Source organism: Lissotriton vulgaris, chromosome 7, assembly GCF_964263255.1.
Source record: "Lissotriton vulgaris chromosome 7, aLisVul1.2, whole genome shotgun sequence".
Lineage (NCBI taxonomy): Eukaryota > Metazoa > Chordata > Amphibia > Caudata > Salamandridae > Lissotriton > Lissotriton vulgaris.
In genome coordinates this window covers 130058319-130077066 of record NC_141695.1, presented here as the reverse complement: position 1 = coordinate 130077066, position 18748 = coordinate 130058319, and positions in this window count along the sequence as shown.

Genomic DNA, 18748 nt, shown 5'->3' with positions numbered 1-18748 from the left:
ACAAAAGACATACCACAAGAAAACGGAGAGAACAGGGGTGGTGGAACCACATAAGGGAAATGGGACGCTGAACAGGAAACTCCAAAACGGGATCATGAGGAAACGGATAACTGCCAGGAGGAACAAGTGCGGTAGAAATGGAGGAGGGACCACAATATATTGTACCTACAAAAGAAAAATATGAGGAAAAAAAAGAACAAGTCGAATATTAAAACATGTACTACAGAGAAAGACAAGAAAAATCCACGACCAACAGTATAACAATCACCACACAAAACAACAGAAACAATGATAGACACGACGAAAATTTTTAGTGAAGAAAAAAATACGTCTTCATGGTCGAGGAACTTCCATGGATTCTCCATTGCAATTGTCCAAAAATTTCTGAAGAAGAGCAGGGTCTTCGTAAGTGGTTGTCTTATTATTATAAGTCACTCTGAAGAGGCAAGGATGGAACAAGCCATATCTAGCATTCAAACTGCGCAGAGCAGGCCTCATCTCCAGAAACTTTTTTCGACGATCCGCAGTGGCTTTAGCGTAGTCTTGGGCAAAAAAGAGAGCAGAACCCTTCCAAGTCAGTTTTCCACGTTGTTTCGCAGCGTGTAGTACTTTGAGTAACTCCGTGTATTCCAAAAAATAAAGAATAACACCTCTGGGTTTCGAAGAGGCAGAAGCTGATGGAGAAACTGAACCAAGACGATGAGCGCGTTGAATATTCAAAGGAGGAGTATCAGGAAGACCCAAAAGAGTTGGCAAGAAGGACTGAAAAAAGGATATTGGGTACGGACCTTGAAGACCTTCAACTAGATCATAAATACACAGTTTGTTGCGTCTATTACGGTTTTCTAACTGCTCAATCTGCTGTTTCAACTGAGATATCTCCTTAGACATGTGAGGGACCTGGGTAACAAGATCCTGGACTGAGTCCATACGATTTTCCAAATCCCCAACTCGTTGCTCAGTAAGGGACCATGAGGACTCTAAATTTTGTAGACGGGTATTCGTCTCTTCCATATGTGGCTTAAGGGCACAAATTTCCTCAAGAAGAAGCTCCATCAATATTGAGGAAGAGGAATTAGTGGGAGACGGTGGGTTAACTTTCACTCTCTTGCAAGATGTATTCGTTGATGTCGAGAGTGCTTTAGCGTTTTTCTCGAGCTGGTGCGACAACTAGAGGAAGAAGCAGAACCCTTAGACACAGGGGAATCTGCGTTGGAATCATCCACAGTCTCCTGAAGAACATTGAATGGATTGAAGTCTTCCAAACCAGCCTGTTTAGAGGTCTGAGACGAGCCTCGAGGATTCCGAGATGCAGCCATGAAGAGACGTACAAAAAGAAGTCCGTCAGGAAAGATATGAGGAGATTCTCACAGTTGTGAAGTAAGAACGAAAAAGTCAGTCAGCAGAGAGCAAAATGAAAGACTCAACGTGGTGAAAATAAAGGTCAAAAGCATCCAATATGGGAAGAAGAAAGTTGTCAGCACAAAGGAAAAAAATTTCTGAGTGGAAAAGTCATCGCACACAGAAAGGAGAAAAAGTCGGCGGTAACGCCGAAAACAAAATGGCGGCGCGACGTTACTCTAGGGTGAAATAACAAATTGAAGAAAATAATGTCGCTGAGTTCACCATAGGAGTAGATTTTCGCTGCATTAGGAGCAGCTCAGGTTCCGACGTCCGGGAAGGAGAACATTCCGGTCCAGACCGAAGAAATAAGTCCTGGAGCCGTTCCAAACACTCACGTCCCGGCGGAGCTCCCAAGAACAGCGGCCATCTCCGAAGGCTCCGAAGCCACGCCCCCTATGATGTGCTATCTGAGCTACATTTTAGTGGTTGTGTAAGTTGATAAGAATGCTGAGCCCTATTTTGCCGAGTAAAGCCACACGTCAGAGGCAATGTATTTTTCTAGATTTTCAATCGAATATATAACCTAGCATTTTTAGATTTGAAAATAACATGAAACTGTTAATGGCAACCTGCTCACTTTATTTAATAAATCACATTTTTCTTACATTTACAAGTAGATGAGCATGTGTACAAATGGTCCCAGAATAGCTTATAACAATAGAATCACAATCTCTGTTTCTCAAAGTCATGGAGAGTAAAACCAGAAGATAAAAAAAGTCAACTAAACCCGCTATCAGTAAGGTACCCCAAGCAAGCTAGAGAGCCCTGTTTCAATGAACACATTGTCATTCGTTAATTGAGAGCCACCCATCTACATCCGTAAGTAAATAAAGCCAGTGGTACCAGTCTTGGGGGATATGCAAGCTTTGGCATGCCCTTTGGCATTGTCAAATAGTGCACTCCAAAAGTGTGTTCTGCCTTTTAGACACTGTCACTTAACCATTCCATTGCTGAGAAGGTTCTTCTTTCTCTACTGGCTCGGTAAGACTAGTGTAGCCTCTCCCAAATAGTACCACAACAACATTTAATCAAGCTTAGTTACCCTAGCTATGTCTTGCAGTCTCAGACCCAGAATGACTATTTCTGGGTATCCCAGTGTCTGCAAGCAAAACACACACAACACAAGATAGTTACTAATTACCTCTGCTTTACCACCATCACTCACCTGGTGCCAACCCAGGAATAGAACCCCGGTTGTTTGGCTCAAGGTCATTAACTTACCTACTGGCTGACACTGGCTTCCATGGCTGTAGCCCGGCAAATCATCCTATATCATAGCTATTCATTACATATCCAATGGAAGCAGCAGGCAATGACACAAGGGACTGTATGTAGCTGACAGAGCCACGTGCATTGTAGATGACAAACAAGGAGCTATAGTTCAGTGATAATGCCTTGTGCTTGTGGGGGCACAGGATCCCCCGACCAAGGATTCAAATCCCACCAATACTGGGAAACATTTTTTTAGAACTACAATTTATCAAGCAGTATTTTCTTTTATTTACTAATACTATTTTGACTTGAAACACTCTTTTTTTGGACTGGTGACACTCTTTTTTTGGACTAGTGTCCCAAAATTACAAATCATCTCTGTACTCCCACACCCTTCCCTTCTGCTTGGTAATGTAGGGGCAAAGCCTTATCTTCATTTATCAATGCACTAATGTTTTCTTTCAGTCCGCTGTTTTGGAGAGTGCAAATGTGGACTGGGGAAGCAGAAATGAGAACAAGTATGTGACGAGGGTGCTATACAAATAATAAAATAGGCTGAATGTTGGTGATTTTTCATGTTGGTGTAATCCCAGCTCTCATGTCGGGTGGATGATGCCTGTGGGGTTGGCTAGGCATAAAGGCCAAGTAGGAGCTCTCGCTCATGAAATGAATGGCAGAGTTTTCGGCATGTGAAAGATATTCCCCTTATTAGTTGCTATCAGAAGCTAGACTTGTATTTTTGAAGAGGCAAAAAAGGCAAAGTCAGGTCTATGCTTCAGTAGAACTCCTTCATGCTTTTTGCAGCAGGAAAAGGAATGGAGAGACTTGACTGGCCTGGCCAGGCCCTGCGGCTAGAGCTTAAGCACCCCAGTCTCAGTCTGTAGCCATTTGAAGCAATACCACACATGCCTAGGTTCTGTACAGAGTATGACTGCAGCTAATTTGGGACTCTGCTTAATGAGGATGGTTTCTCCATGTGTGGTCTTCAAGTGGCTACATCCTTAAACAGTTTGGCCGCTTCAGAATTCTGCTGAAAATCATATGTTGGAGACCAGTTAATGGCAGAAGCTGGCGAATGTCTCAGACCGAAGAAAGCATGAGAGGAAATTATTTGCTTATGAGGCCGTCTACCCATTCCCATTATTAAGCTTGCCTTTTTCCATTACTAGAGGACAGCAGCCTGACATAGAGGCACAGAGAGGCTTTAAATCTGCTTTCTGACATTCCTCTTGTTCATGTTGATCTTTGCTGGGCCTGTGGAGTTGAGTACTGCAATAACTGAGTGCATGAGCAAGTAAGAATGATTGATCTGTAATTGTGGCAAAGGGAAGGGGGCATTTGGAATACAAATAGCAGGATGAAAGTGTAAAAGTATAGATGTTTGGTGAGTATTGGAGTGGGTGTGCCATCTGTCTCTATTAAGGGAAATGTGAGAGAGAAACATCAGGTCCATAATCCTCATATGGGAGATAAACAGATGAATATTTACCCCAAAATAAAAAACCTTACACTATTGCAAGGCTTTCAAGTGTGATATGATGCTTCTAGGTGGAAGGAGTTGCTATATTTAATGAATACATGTGCACAATTAATGCGGCTTCCCCAGAATATCAGTAACACACCGCTTGGGAGTACCTTTAGAGTAAGAATGTCAGGGACTCATTTGCCACCCCCTCCACCCCAAAGAAACCCGACAAGCCCCATCAATGTGTGCTTCTGATGACCCCTTTACTATTGCCCCCCTAAATATTACTCCCCCCATGACTCAGAGAGGGTAGAAAACAAATGCTCTGGTTCCCAACCATAATTCCCATCCCATGTATTCACTCCATTCCCACTCTGTGTGCTGGGGTACTTGTTTACTTCTCTTCACAAACTTGCTAAGTTCCCCATGTTGGACCCCTTCCCTTTAATCTCTGTTGCTGCTTTTTGTATGGGACCTTACCCATCCTTTCTCTTCCCACATGCTACCTCTACACCCCTTCCTGAACACCACCCACTCATGCTGTCTTCCTAGGCCCCTCGTACACATGTGTCCTCTCTTCTACACAACCTAACTCACCTTGCCATTCTTGAGCCACACCTGCCTCACTTAATGCCTGTGGCTACTTCTTTCTAGTATTACTATTCCTGTAATATCACTGTGTCTCTACCCACTCTTACCGCACACAGACCAAGCAATCTACCATTTGTCAGGCAGACCCAACTGTGCACTTACTTTCTACACACACACAACCAAATATACATTTTACTCACCAATTTGCCTGCCTAGCAAAATTTACCTCTGCTTCGCTGCCATCACTCACGTGTTGCCAATAAGGGGGAAAAAAACCCTCATTGTCTGGCTAGATGTCAGAAACTTGCCCACTGGACCGCACTGACTTCCACGTTGGTGTTCTGGCAAATTGTCCCAATATTGTGGCTATCCATCTCCACAGGATTAAACCCCAAGGCCTGTATGAAGCTCATAGAGTCTCATGCATTGGATTTTGACTGCCAAGGAGCTACAGCTCAGTAGCAATGTCTTGTGCCTCCAGTGGCACAATTTTCCTCAGGGCAATGTTGCAAATCTCACAAATGCTGAAAATCAATTTTAAAGAGTCAATTTATCAAACAGTATGTTTTTTTTTACAAATACTGTTTTTCCTGTAAAATATAGAAGAAAAATTTGCGACACACATTTTTTAGCTATTGCCCCAAAATCAGAAATCTTCTCCCTATCGACCTCCCTCAAACACTATTTTTGCTAGGTAAAATATGGGAAAAGCATTATCTTCATATGTCATTCATTTTCTTCTTTAAATCTGCTTTTTTTGAAAAAGCAAATGTGGACTGAGGGGGGCAGAAATGAGCACAGATATGTGAGGAGGGTGCTATCCTGTAATCTTAGAAAAAGAATAATAATAATCCATATTTGTAAAATGCAAACATATCACCCCTAAGGGTTTCAAGGCTCCGTGGGCGTTGGGTAGATGGAGTGAGCTATTGCTCAGAGTCACTTGATGCTGAGCCAAGCTGGCTCTGGTCCTTCAGCCATGGGTCGTGTGCTCCGGAGTCAGACAATCTGACCGTTGCACCACACCCCTCCCATCCGCCAGACTGAATGGTGGTGATTTTTCATTTTGGTGTAAGCCTAGATCACAAAATGAGTGATGATGCCTGTGCAGTTGGCTAGGCATAAAGGCCAAGTAGGAGCTCTTGTTTATTAAATCATGGGTAAAGTTTGAGGCAGGTGAAAGAAATTCCCCTTGTTAGGTGCAATCAGAAGATAGGCTAGTATTTTTCAAAAGGCAGAAAAGAGCAAAGTACAAACTATAGTTCACTGGACCTGGATCCTGACTGCTTCAGCAGGAGAGGAAATGGAACAGCTGGCCTGACCTGGCCCTGGAGCTTTAAACATCCCTGTCTCAGTCTGTAGCTTTTTAAGCAAGCCCACACATGACAACAAATGTCTAGGGGTCATATTATCAAGAGCACATATGAAGCCCTTTTGTCAATCTCAAAATGATGCTGTAGTTGTCTTGTAGCATTACGTCGAAGCAGTAGGATGAACAGGATGGCACAGAGAGGCTTTAAACATGTTTGCTGACATACTTCTTTTCTATGTTGGACTTTGCCTGCTGCAATAACTGTGTGAATGAGTAAGAAGGAATGATTGACCTGTATTTGTGTGGTGGGGGCAGTTGGAAGGAAAACAGCAAGATGGAATGGTGCAATGAATAAATGTTTGATGTGTGATTGAATGAGTGCATCATCTGTCTCTGTGAAGGGCCATGTGAGAGAGGAACAGAGCTTCCAAGTGCGATATGATGCTTGCAAGTGGATGGATTAGCCACGTTTGGTGTGTAACGTGCACAGTTAATGAGGCATATAGAATATCAGTAGCACACCCTTTGGGAGTATCCCAAGACTATAAATGTCAGACACTCCTTTGAGGGTATGAGTCCAAGACAAACTTTGGGAAGCTTGCTCAATCACTTGCAGGATAGAAAGACACAGGATAAACATTACAGAGGGAGCCAGGTTGAACAAAAGAAGATCAGGTGGAACAGTAAACTCTAACAAGGACATTTGTTCCAAACACTAGGACGAGAACGCCATGTCTATGTGTTTCTTTTACCTCTTTTTGACTGCTCCACACACCTATCTCATTGACCGTTGAATGTGACCTCCTAGGACCCAACCTTTGGAGGTCTACCAACCCATTTGCACACAGATATACATGGTCTGCCTCACAATAAGCCCATGCCTTCCCTCTGTGGATCATATATCGAAACTAAAGATGACAAATCACTTGGTAAATACCCCAGACTCTCTAAAGCTGCTGGCAATCCAACAACTCCTGCCTATTTGCATGTCATGATTATTCTCCATACCTCATCCCACCCATTGCTACATTTATCTACTTCCCTGAACACTCCCTTGCTCCCCACATACTAAATGTTAGTGCTCTCCGCTGCCATAGCGTACATCTAAATATGCTGCTCAGCCACTTTTGCCTGTCTCTGTGAGTGGCCCCTCTGTGGTCTAGTGTGCCCTCTCTCAAGTATCATTCCAAGCACACATTCTTAGTACCAACACAACAATTATAATTTTTTGAGTGACCTCTTGTGCTCGGTGAATAAAAAGAGTGTCCAGCGAAGAAATCGTGCCCAAGCACCCAATCCCTCAACACCCCTTAGGACCCCTTCCAATACTGCCAACTGCTTTGCCCTTTTTGAGTGTCCTACGGGTGGGGGGAAAAAACAAAAAATGGGGAAATCAACTTTTCAACTTGCCCCCTCCCTTCAGTGTCTATGCATTTGCTTTCACTACAATCATCCCAAGATACCTTATAACAAGCCTGCAAGGGAAAGCAATAACATATTTGGGGGCCCTGACTACCCTCAAGAATCCCGTCACAGGCTCCTTGTTGTCCCTTTCATACCATACCCCCAGTAGCACAGTGTGCTGTACCCTTGTGGTCGGTATTTGAAACTGTCACAAGCATGTTCTCCAATTGTCCCCCATTGCCCTACCTATTAGGGGTACACTCCCACCCCGTAGAGGAAGGGGAGAAATTCCAACAATTACTGGTAGCCCCCAAAAAGCCCACAAGCCACATCAATTTGTGACTCTGATCACTCCTTAAATAAAAGTTTAAAAAAACAATTGATGGATGGAATACTGAATAATGTTGAACACTCACCGCCAGTAAAGAGATATGGGCACAGAATTCATTATTTATTTGATCACAACACCAGTCCGAACTGCTAACCCAGTTCCTTTCTGGACCAGAAAGAATCATTCTAGGACTAGATTTCGGGTATCACCCCTCATCAGCCAGGATAGCTTGAACCCAGTGGAATGGCACGCATGGAAACCATTTATCCCCCAAATTCATTGTTTTCCTGCTCACTATGCCACCCCAGTTTGCACCCAGACATATGCAAATCAGTTTTGACCCTGCACGCCAAGGGAACAGTCCATCCTGAACTGCCAAGCCAGGTTGTCCCTGGACCGGAAACAAGCATCCTAGAACCGGTTATGGGGTATCACCCCTTACCAGCCCGATAAGCTTGAATCAAGTGGCATGGCAAAATCAGGAACCATATCTGGGAATCCTCGTCTTACTTGGGTTAACAAATTAGATTTTAACATTTATCAGGGGCACAAATACTCTAGGGCGACCACGTGCTTATACCAGCAACTTCAGTAAGGTGCCAATGGAACTGTCTGGCAACTAGTTAATTAGCAAAAAGTCAGGTTTTAATGATTTCCTAAAAGCTAACAGCAGAAGGCTGCTCTTTGTGCAAGCTGGAAGCAAATTTCATGTTTTGACCATCGTAATAGAAAGCTTCTTGCACCCCATCGGGTTCTTTTGATCTGGGGAGTTTGTAAGAGTTTATTATGTGCAGATCTTAGATTTCTGAAAGGCACATACCAGTTCGGATGTTTCTTCAGAAATTGAGGACCAGTGCCGTGCAGGGTCTTAAAAGCTAAGCATTGGGATTTAAACATGATCCTCTTGTCCACTGGGAGCCAATGCAGAGTTCTGAGACAGTGGAAAACTGGCTGGGACCTGGGGATATCAAGCAATAGTCTGGCCGCCCCATTATGGAGGCGCTGTAGCCTCTGTAAAAGCTCTGTTTGAATACCCATGTACAAGGCATTACCACAGTCTAATCTGGACAGTGCTAATGTTACTACAAGTGTTTTCAGGAAGTCAGGAAGACTAAATGGTCAGAGGTTCCCTATCATTTTTAAGGTGAAATAAATAGTAGAGGTGAGTGCATTGATCTGGTTCTTGAAAGTCAGTTTGTCATCGAAAATGAAACCTAGGTTTTTCACCTGCTGCCCTGGAACAGGAAGTCTCCCAAACTGGAAGGCCACCATCTAGGTGACCAGAGGGAGGTGTCAGTACCATTTTACCGCTGTTAAGATTTAGGCAGTTAGACCTCACCCACTTGTTTAGCTGTGTCATGCAGCTGTTAAAACAAGTTGTTGTCTCTTCAACACTGCTTGACACTATGACCACTAACTGGGTGCTGTCCATGTATGATACCACTGAGAAGCCATGACGTCTGATGATTGTGGCAATCGGAGAGAGTGGGGCTCAGGGATGAACCCTGTGGCATCCCGCAGGGGTGTTTAAAATGCTCGGATGTGAATGCTTCGGACTCTACTGATTCAACCTTGTCAGACTGAAATAATGTCAGCACTTAAGGGCTGAGCCTTTATTTCCCAGATTGGATAGCCTGTTGGCTAATATTTTATGGTTCACTGTGTCAAAGGCCGTTGATGGATCTAACAGTGCGGCCTTACCTTCAGCGTTCAGTATAACTATTAATTCTTCTGCTGCCATTACCGGGGCTGTCTCAGTGCTGTGCCCCTCCCAGAACCCATATTGTGAGGTATCAAGAAGATCCATGGCAGAGATTAATGCTGTGAGCTGTTAATTTAATATTATTTCCAATACCTTGGCCAGGAACGGTAGTCTAGCAATAGGTCTACAGCTAGGATTAGCTGGATCGAGATTGGTTATTTTTGGGAGTGGAAGAATTAATATAATTTTCCAAGCATCAGGGAAAGTACCTGAACAAATTACCTCCTTGTATACAACGGTTAGTTATTTACTGATAACATCAGGCACCAGGTAAAGTATTTTAGGAAGACAGGGGTTGGATCTGATTTGGATGTCTTTACCATTTGATTGATCTGATCTGTGGGAGGAGGAGAAAAAGACATAAACAGATTGGGTGGGAAAGAAGCTATGACTGCTAAAGAGTTCCCAGATGTTGTTTCATCACAGTCCGTAAAGGATTTGTACACAGTCTCTACTTTGTCTTTAAAGGACTGAGCCAGTACGTTAAAAAATGCAGCACTGCTTTCCATTCTTGGCGGCTCTGGAAGTTTGGCTAGGCTTTTAACAGTAGTGAAGAGCTCCTTGCTAGAGTTTTTTGCTTGTAATATTATTATCGAAAAGTATTTCAGTAATTGTGCGTATTTTGTTTTTTTCGTAGGGGTGTAGTTTGCTCTCCACTGCCTTTCTATCCCTCTACAGACTTGTTTCTGAGATTTTAATTTATCGGAGAACCATGGTTCAGATGGATTTTTTTTGCCTGGTCAGAAATGGCCTTATAGGTGCTACTGGGTCAACTGTGGTTTTAATCCAGGTGGAGAACCTGTAAGCAATGATATTGGAATTGGTTTTAACGTCTGGCTTTGAGCAGGAAAGGGACACTAGTAGATTGCCGTGATCGATGTTCCCCCATTCATGAACTTTGTATGTGACATGGGGTTTGTGCAGTCTTGAGAAGTGCTTATCAATGCCTAATGGTATAGTAGAAAACGTTATTGCATGATTTAAAAAACCTTTGCAAGTTACACAAGATAAAAGTATTGCATGTTAAAAGAAGATAAAACCCCAGTACTAATAACGGATCCCCATGCCCCCCATTCCCAGAGTATCATGGTTGCCCTTTAGCTGACCAGTTCGTAATGACCCTTGAGGCATTGGTGGTGTTGTCCAGAATTTAAAAGTCAAGACCCGGTAGTATGCCAACTTATGCGCTGAGCCCCTCCATTCAGATTGTTGGTGCTTCTAAAAATAGTTTTTCCTTTGCCTGGGGGCCTGCAGGGTGGATCCGCCTGTTGTATTTCAGGAGGAGGTTGCTGTTGGTAAGTCCCCTCCCCTAATTTTTTTTGCAGCTTTGCAGCACGATCCATGAACCTCACAAAAGCACAATTTAGGTTGGTGGTCCGTGGGTCAAAGCAGGCTAGTACTGCAGCCCTGCACGATCTGACCTCGTTAATGTTCCAACCTCTCCGTAAAAGGGACCTTCTTTCCTTGGACACAGGCGAGTGATGTGTGTTATGTCTTCCCTATCGTTTCCACAAAGCAGACAAAAGCTTGTTCTCTTTTCCATTTGGGAAAGGGGAATATACAAATTGTTCTTAATTTTACGAAGTTGAGTTTAGTGCGAGCAGTGAACAGTAAAGTTAGATACCCCTGAGGCATCAGCTGTTCGTACGATCTAAGAGTCATCCAGCCGTGGCTTCTTCTTGCGAGACTTGCCTTATCTTTTAGTAAAGACAGTTTTGTTGCACTGATTTTTCCTAGCCTTTTAAATTCATTTTGGCTGACTTGTAAGTCCCATGCTTTAATCAGGCCTAAGATTTTTAGACCTTTTGCCCGATAGTCATGCCCTGCTCGCCATCGTTTCGTATGCAAGTTTGACCATAGGTGTTGCGCTAAGCTGCCTTCTTTTGACGACCTCAATTTGTGGCAGAACATTAAAAAGCTCATCAATCTGGCCAATGATTGGTTGCAGATGCCCAGTTCCAGTCTGATTTTGACAGGTGACGTGTATGTTAATAACTCGAACACTGTTCTGAAGATATTCACAATGAGTTTATCTAATTGGCCACTGTCAAGCCCTTTTAGCACCTCGCTTCCGTATGTTAATGTAGGAATTACTTTTGCATGTGCTGCCTGCAATGTTAGAACGAATGTTGGGCCAAATAGCTTTCTATGAATAGCACTGAGTGCAAATGCTAATGCTACGGCCTTCTTTCTTTGCTCTTCTGGGTGGGTTTTGTACCTGCCGTCGTTATCAAAGAGAACTCCTAGGTACTTGTGGCACTTGGATTCAACAATGCTTTCAAAATTTATGACCCATGCCAGCTTCCGGGGCTTTCCTGAACGGACCGCCAGGATCTTTTGTTTTGTTGTTGTTTATCAGAAGGTGATTCTTTCTTGAATATTCAGCGGCAGCATCCATGAGTCGTTGTAAACCAATCTTTGTGTTGCTTAGGAGAACTACGTCGTCGGCATACAGGAGGTTTGACAGTTGAATGCTGGCTAGTTTGGGAGTATGAAAGTTTACCTTGTTTAGGACTTCCGGGAAATCTGAAAAAAATTGATTAAAAAGTGTGGGGGCCAGGACGCATCCTTGTGTCAGACCTTTAGTTGTTGCGATTGGGCGTGACAGTCTAGAACCGAATGGAAAATTATAGCTTTATGGTCGGACAATGGGACAGGCAGCACTTCAGAGACAATGAAAAGTTTGAGGTGAAAATTCTGAAAATAGAGGTATGCAGTTGCTAGGAGGGCAGGGAGAGGAAGGGGAAGAGGAAGAGAAAACCTCCAGCGTTCTGGCGAACACCTAGAAGGGGATGGAGTTAGACCCCAACCGTGATGTCCAAGATATTTGCACACTGGCAAGGGAGGAATAACTCAGTGCACAGTGCTCCGGTGCATGGTACCCTTCTGATGTCCAGACGTGGGTAGGTCCCACCCACCGGAGCACCTCACACCAAGATGTTCTTCCCTCGCAAGTGATTTATGCCACAAGTCCGGATAATAGGGGACATAATACCTTAGTCCACCTTTTGACCATCCCTTTTAGAGTAGATAAGGATCCACCGGTCCTAATGATATGCCATGGATCCTACTGGATGTCTCAGTCATTAAACATGTCGACCATTTCCACCTTTCACACATCACTTTGAGCTGCAGCAGGTATAATTTTCCTTGCCAGCCATGACTTTCACAGTTGGTTGTTTTTAACCATAGCATCGGTATTCAGCAAATAAATACGTTTTTGGAATCCCCCAGCTATATTTAGACGTACCTTTTCACTCCCACTTCTACTAACCATACACACTCTTGCACCACTTTTTGGCTTCTCGTTGGCAAACAGAGAAGATATCCGGCAAAGAGCCCTCCTGCGGGGCCCAGTGGGCTTTGCAGCACCTGCCCAACAAGGAGGTGCCCTATGATGAAGCATGGCACCCCTTGGGGTGTGTGTGAGGGCGCTTGCTCCTTATTGGAGCTATCCCACTCACAGTCCACTTTCTACACCTGGAACACTCAGCTTCTTCTCTCCCTCTTCCACTTCGACACTCTGCTCTCCCTAGGAACTCTGTTTTCGCCAATATTACCTCTGTTTTCACCAATATTACTAGGTACCTGTATACTGGAATCCCCTGTCCCACATTTTGACAATACTTGTGAGGTGGTATGCCCTGCATCATGAGTAGCATGTTCGACAATCTGTCTGTAACCTAACACTGTGAAGTCTGCTGCATTGATACTGGATTCTACAAATGGGCTATTGGCATTCAAAATGGTGGTACTTGACCTAGGAGAAAGCCGTAAATGTATAGTTTTTACTTAGCATGATCCAAAAGGATAGTACCTGAAGCTAGCAAGTCATCTCTGAATATAACTGCTAGCCCCACTTGTCTGCAAAAAGAACAATCTATTAAAGGAATGCTGAACAATGACAAACACTCACCCACAGTACAGATATGTGGGCCCACATTTGTTGTTCTTTAGCTCTCCAAGCCAGCCTTCTTTGGACATAAACATATGCAAATCAGTATTGACCCTGCTATCCATGGGAACAGTCCAACCTGAAATGCCAAGCCAGGTCCTCCCTTGACCTGAAACAAGCATTCTAGACCGGTTTTGGAGTGTCACCCCATATCATCCAGGATAGCTTGAATTCAGAGGCATAGCAATCACAGCACACTGCATTCCATCCATCAATTGCTCTTTTTGCATTTGTTATCCCAAGGGACAGGGGGATGCCCAGATGTGCACCCCGTGCTTGCTATCCCATTAGATTCAAGCTAGTCTAATTGATAAGGGGTGATACCCCATAATCGGTCTAATAATGCTTGTGTTCCAGCCCAGGGAGGACCACAGTTTGGAAGACAATGGTGTGCCAGGAGACACACATGATTGCATTAAAGGAACACAAATCACAGTGACCTCATTGAAAAATAAATCAGCTTTCTGCAGGGCCTTTCCTAGAAGGATCCAAGCAGAATTTAGGTTAAAGCTGAGTAAATGAAATTTCTTTCATAAATTTTGAAAAAGCGGTGGCTAGGCACTGCTGTGTGAATTATGTCTCTCTTTTGGACATCAAAATATGTGCCTGTCTCGGTAGTCCTCTGATGGCAGGAGGGTGAAGGAGACCCTGAGCAGGCAGATGAATAAATTGACACATTATGAAACGATTAAGAACCAGGATGGAATTAGATTATTGTATACATCAAAAACGGGAAACTTATAGTAAGGCATTACAAGAGAGCAGACTTTGGAAGTTCAACCCAGACACAATAGACTATAAACTGAATGGAGTATCCACCTGGGCAGAAGTTTATGCCCAAAGACTTTTCAACTCTAAAAAACAACCACTCCAAGAACATGTAGTATCAGAAAAAGAAATTGAGACTAATTGGGTACCAGTTAAACATAAACTTCTCACCTCTACTCATCAAAGTACAACTTTGGAATCCATGGAAGCAGTACAACCTAGTGTTACAATTCCACATTTGTCCCAAACTCAGAATGCAGGACAACCACCAGAACAATACAGCTCAAAAGCTTCCATTGCAAAACAAGGAGAGGAAAAGAAAAAAGCGCAGAAAAATCAACAGTCAAAACAAAGTTTGATCGTCAATATATTATCAACAGCATTCACACCAACTCAGAAAAATATTTTAGGAAAGAAACATTGTTTGTACCTACATACAACACCAATGAATTGTAATGTGAGATAGCAGTGTAAAAATGCATAAGGAATCGGGGATTGCAACATTTCGTCACCAACGTAATTATATCTCAAGATAATTTGGAAGAACGAGAGTTTATGGATTTCAAAGCTAAAAGTAATTTTCAAGCACTCATTTCTCACAAAATGTTGGACTCTTTTGAGATTTTGGTCAAGAATGACATCATAAACTTCCAATTCATGAAAGATAAATTGCAAAATATGACAAAATCAGAGAAGAAGGACACGGAAAATTATCATGGGAAAGTGAACCACCATGTGACGGATTCATAAAAGTATATGATGTTAGAACAGAATCCCAACCCAAAACTGATTTCTAAACAAGATGTTGGAAAGAGCTCTTAAACTGTGTCGGATCATTTCAACTACGAAATCATTCTTGACACTTTCAAACCCGCGGAGACCACGCCTATATAGGTCACTGAAGATCCACAATGATCCACCAGATTTTCCTTTTCGCCCCATAGTATCAGGAAGTGGCTCCCTGTTTCAACCTATAGGCAAATATGTGGATCATTTTCTTCAGTCCTTCGTCAAAAATGGAGTTCTCATGTGAAAGAAACTATAGACTTTCTACTGAAGTTACTAACAATGTCAACACATGATGAAGAGAATTGGCTGCTTTGTACTATAGTTGTAGTATCTTTATACACCTCAATCCCTCATTCAGAAGGAATAGAAGCAGTCAAATGGCAATTTCTACAACAAACGAACATTGGAGCGGACAAATCTTTTATATTGGACCGTCTTCTTTTTTGCTTACATTATAGTTACTTTCAATGGCAAAAATTCTATTATTTACAGTTGACGGGCACATCAATGGGTTTTAAAGCAGCATCAACAAATTCCAGTACATTCATGACCAAGTTTGAGGACGAACATATATTTAAAGATCCTGAATGAAGCAACAATCTAACACTATTTTGATATTTCCTTACCTTGGTCAGATTCGCAGGCCTCCATAGACAAAAGATACAACAGCTTAATACAGATAATTCTCGGGATTCCGTTACCCCACACCATTGAAGAGAATAAGGTGGCCTTTTTGGATATGTTAGTGGTTATATTAGAGAGAGGATTGCATACAGAAGTATACAGCAAACCTACTGACAGGAACAATGCTCTAATGTACACAAGTTTTCACCCAAAGAACTTAATAGGAAATATACAATTTTCGCAGTTATTGAGCATTGAGAAAATGTGTTCACATCAAAAGACAGGGGAACAGAATATATATACTCAAAAACTCAAATACCGGGACAGAGGATATCCTGAGAAGTCTCTAGATGAGCATAAATCACAAGTTAAAAAAATGTAGAGAAGTAAGATATTGTCAAAACAAGATAAACCAAAAGAAACTTGACAAGTGTTTGTATCCAGACACTGTATCATTTAGGCTGCTTCAGAAGGATAATAATTACAAGTTGGCAACTTCTACGCAATAAAACAGATTTCAATGGTATATTTAAATTGAAACCCCTACATGCATACACAAGATCTAAGAATATAAAAGAATACTTGGCACCATCGAAACAAAAATGAAAAAAAAAAACAGAGGCAGGAACAAAGCGCTGTTTGAATTGCACACATTGTAACAATGGGCCATATGTATCAAGATACCAATTAGCGATTCTGTAATAGCGATTTTTAAGAAATCACTATTTCAGAATGGCTAATTGGTATGTATCAAGACAATCGCAATTTTTTAGCGATTTCTTGATATTCCTTAATTGCGAATTCGCAAATTGCGAATTTGCAATTAAGGAATACTTTTCCATTCATTTCTATGGGCCTCCTGGCCCATAGGAAGGAATGGGAATTTATTCGCAATTTGCGATTCGCAATTTGCTAATCACAAATTGAGAATAATTTCAAGGGTGCAGGGGTGTCCAAAGGACACCCTGAAATAAGTATGGGTGCACATGTGGTGCACATACATGCCCTAAGGGCATGTATGTGCGTCACATGGCACTTTGAAAAATGCTGAAATGTGCATTTTTCAAGTAAATCGCAACTTACCACCAACTAGAAGTTGGTGGTAATTTGCGATTCCTTAAGGGCATTTTGGATTTTTTTTGCTTAATACATTGCATTAAAGGAATCGCAAAATTTGTGATTCCTTAAATGCAATTGCACAATAAGGAATCGCACATTTTACGATTCCTTATTTTGCACCCAAATTCTTTCATACATACAATTTTGCGAAAATGAGCTCGCAAACGCCGAAATTCTGCGAATTTCAGCATTTGCAAACCCATTTGGCCTTGATACATATGGCCCAATGTGATAACCGGTTTCACTATTACTCACCCAAGGGCTGGTGAAAGCATACATTTATTACATATAACTGACTGCAATTCGAGTAACCAAATGTATAGCATCAAACACTCATGTGGCTTAATGTATGTGGGCAAGACTGAGCGAAAAATCAAAATGAGGATAACTGAGCACAAAAGGACGATCCATGCTCAAAACAAGACATCTAATTCAGCAGTACATTGGTCAGAAGCACAACATGCAATCTCACAATTACATTTTCAAGTCATTGAGATGATGGAAAAATCACTAGGAAAAGACACCACAAGGTGTTTACTAAAAAGGAATATATATATTGGTGCAAGAAGTTAGATAAACTACACCCCAAAGGTCTTAAGGATAAACAGGTAGAGAGTTGTTTCTTATAAGTGGTCGCTTTCATTCATTCAGTTGCAACAATGGTCACATTTCAGAAGGCTCGAATACACTCTAGCTAAATCGTGTGTTTATGCATTACCACGCATCTTGTGTCAGAAAAATCACAAATATGCAAGCATGATTTAAAGTAAAACTGGCTTATCACTATGGGAGCACTAGTATAGTAATGCACTGGAGTGGAAACATCATTGCTGACTCACGTAAATGGTGGATGACATTTTTCGTCCCAATCCCCTACCCTCGCTGTGACTCCCAGCACCCACAGAGATATTCCGGGTGGTGGAGAACACAACAACGGGAGAAGGTGGGTAAACAAAACAAGGGGAACCCAAGGTCTTGGGGAACACAGCTCATCTCCTCTTCTTTCCTGGTAGCAGACTGGTTGACCCAGTTGAGTCCACTATAAAAGAAGAAGGGGGACAATATTAGACAAACCCCATCTATAAAACCAGTGCCAAGTACACACACGAACCACCGACCTCCCTGCTTACCCCAGTAAAAACACGGGAGTAGCTTGATACAAGTCCGGAAAACAATCCACAGCTTTCGTATTGGGTCTTTCATGTGTAACCCCAGACCAACCACGCCCCCTCGGGAAACACCGAGAATGACAAAGGGGGTGGTAATAGCAAAAATACACAAAGAAAAAGACTAAATAGGGATAGGGGAAAAAAAGGTGTCTAAGGATACATAAGACACCCAAAAAACCCCTGTCTTTAAAAATATACACAAAGGTAGCACAAAAAACCACCCAAAGAATACACAACAAGATGGTTTGAGTACAAAAAATAAAAAGAATGAAGAGGACGCCCGTACACAAGGAAACGCAGCCGCGTATCCCGGAGCGTCACCGAAATTGCAAAACAGGTCCCCACTAAGGGTTCAAAATTGCCCAAAGGTTTAGTAGACAGGATAAATGGGAAAAAGGAGAGCCAAATGACAACTCTCTAAAGGCCTGCTGTAAAAGACCTCGCGGTAAAGGGAACAAGGTAGGAAAACAGGAACTTGAAACACACGGCAAGGGACCATCAAGGAAACCAAGCACCGGTTTCCTGCGGGCAAGCCCTTTTATAGCGAGCCCGAGTGAGCGTCCATCAATTCGCATATGCACTTGGCACTAGCTACACGCTAAAACCAGTGACCGGGGGTCTAGACAGAAGGCATCCGCCCTCCCTGAACCCCAACACTTTATGTCCACGATCCAGGGCTTTAAGTGGGGGGGGGGGTCTGTGGAGGTCTGGGCACCCCCAGTTTTTATGGGGGTCCTCAAAAGGGGTCTCTAGGGGGCTCTATTTCTGGGTCTCAAGAAATCCTTTGAAGAGAGACACCTTCTCTCAGGATTTCCCTTCTCTTCTCCGATTCTTTTACTGACA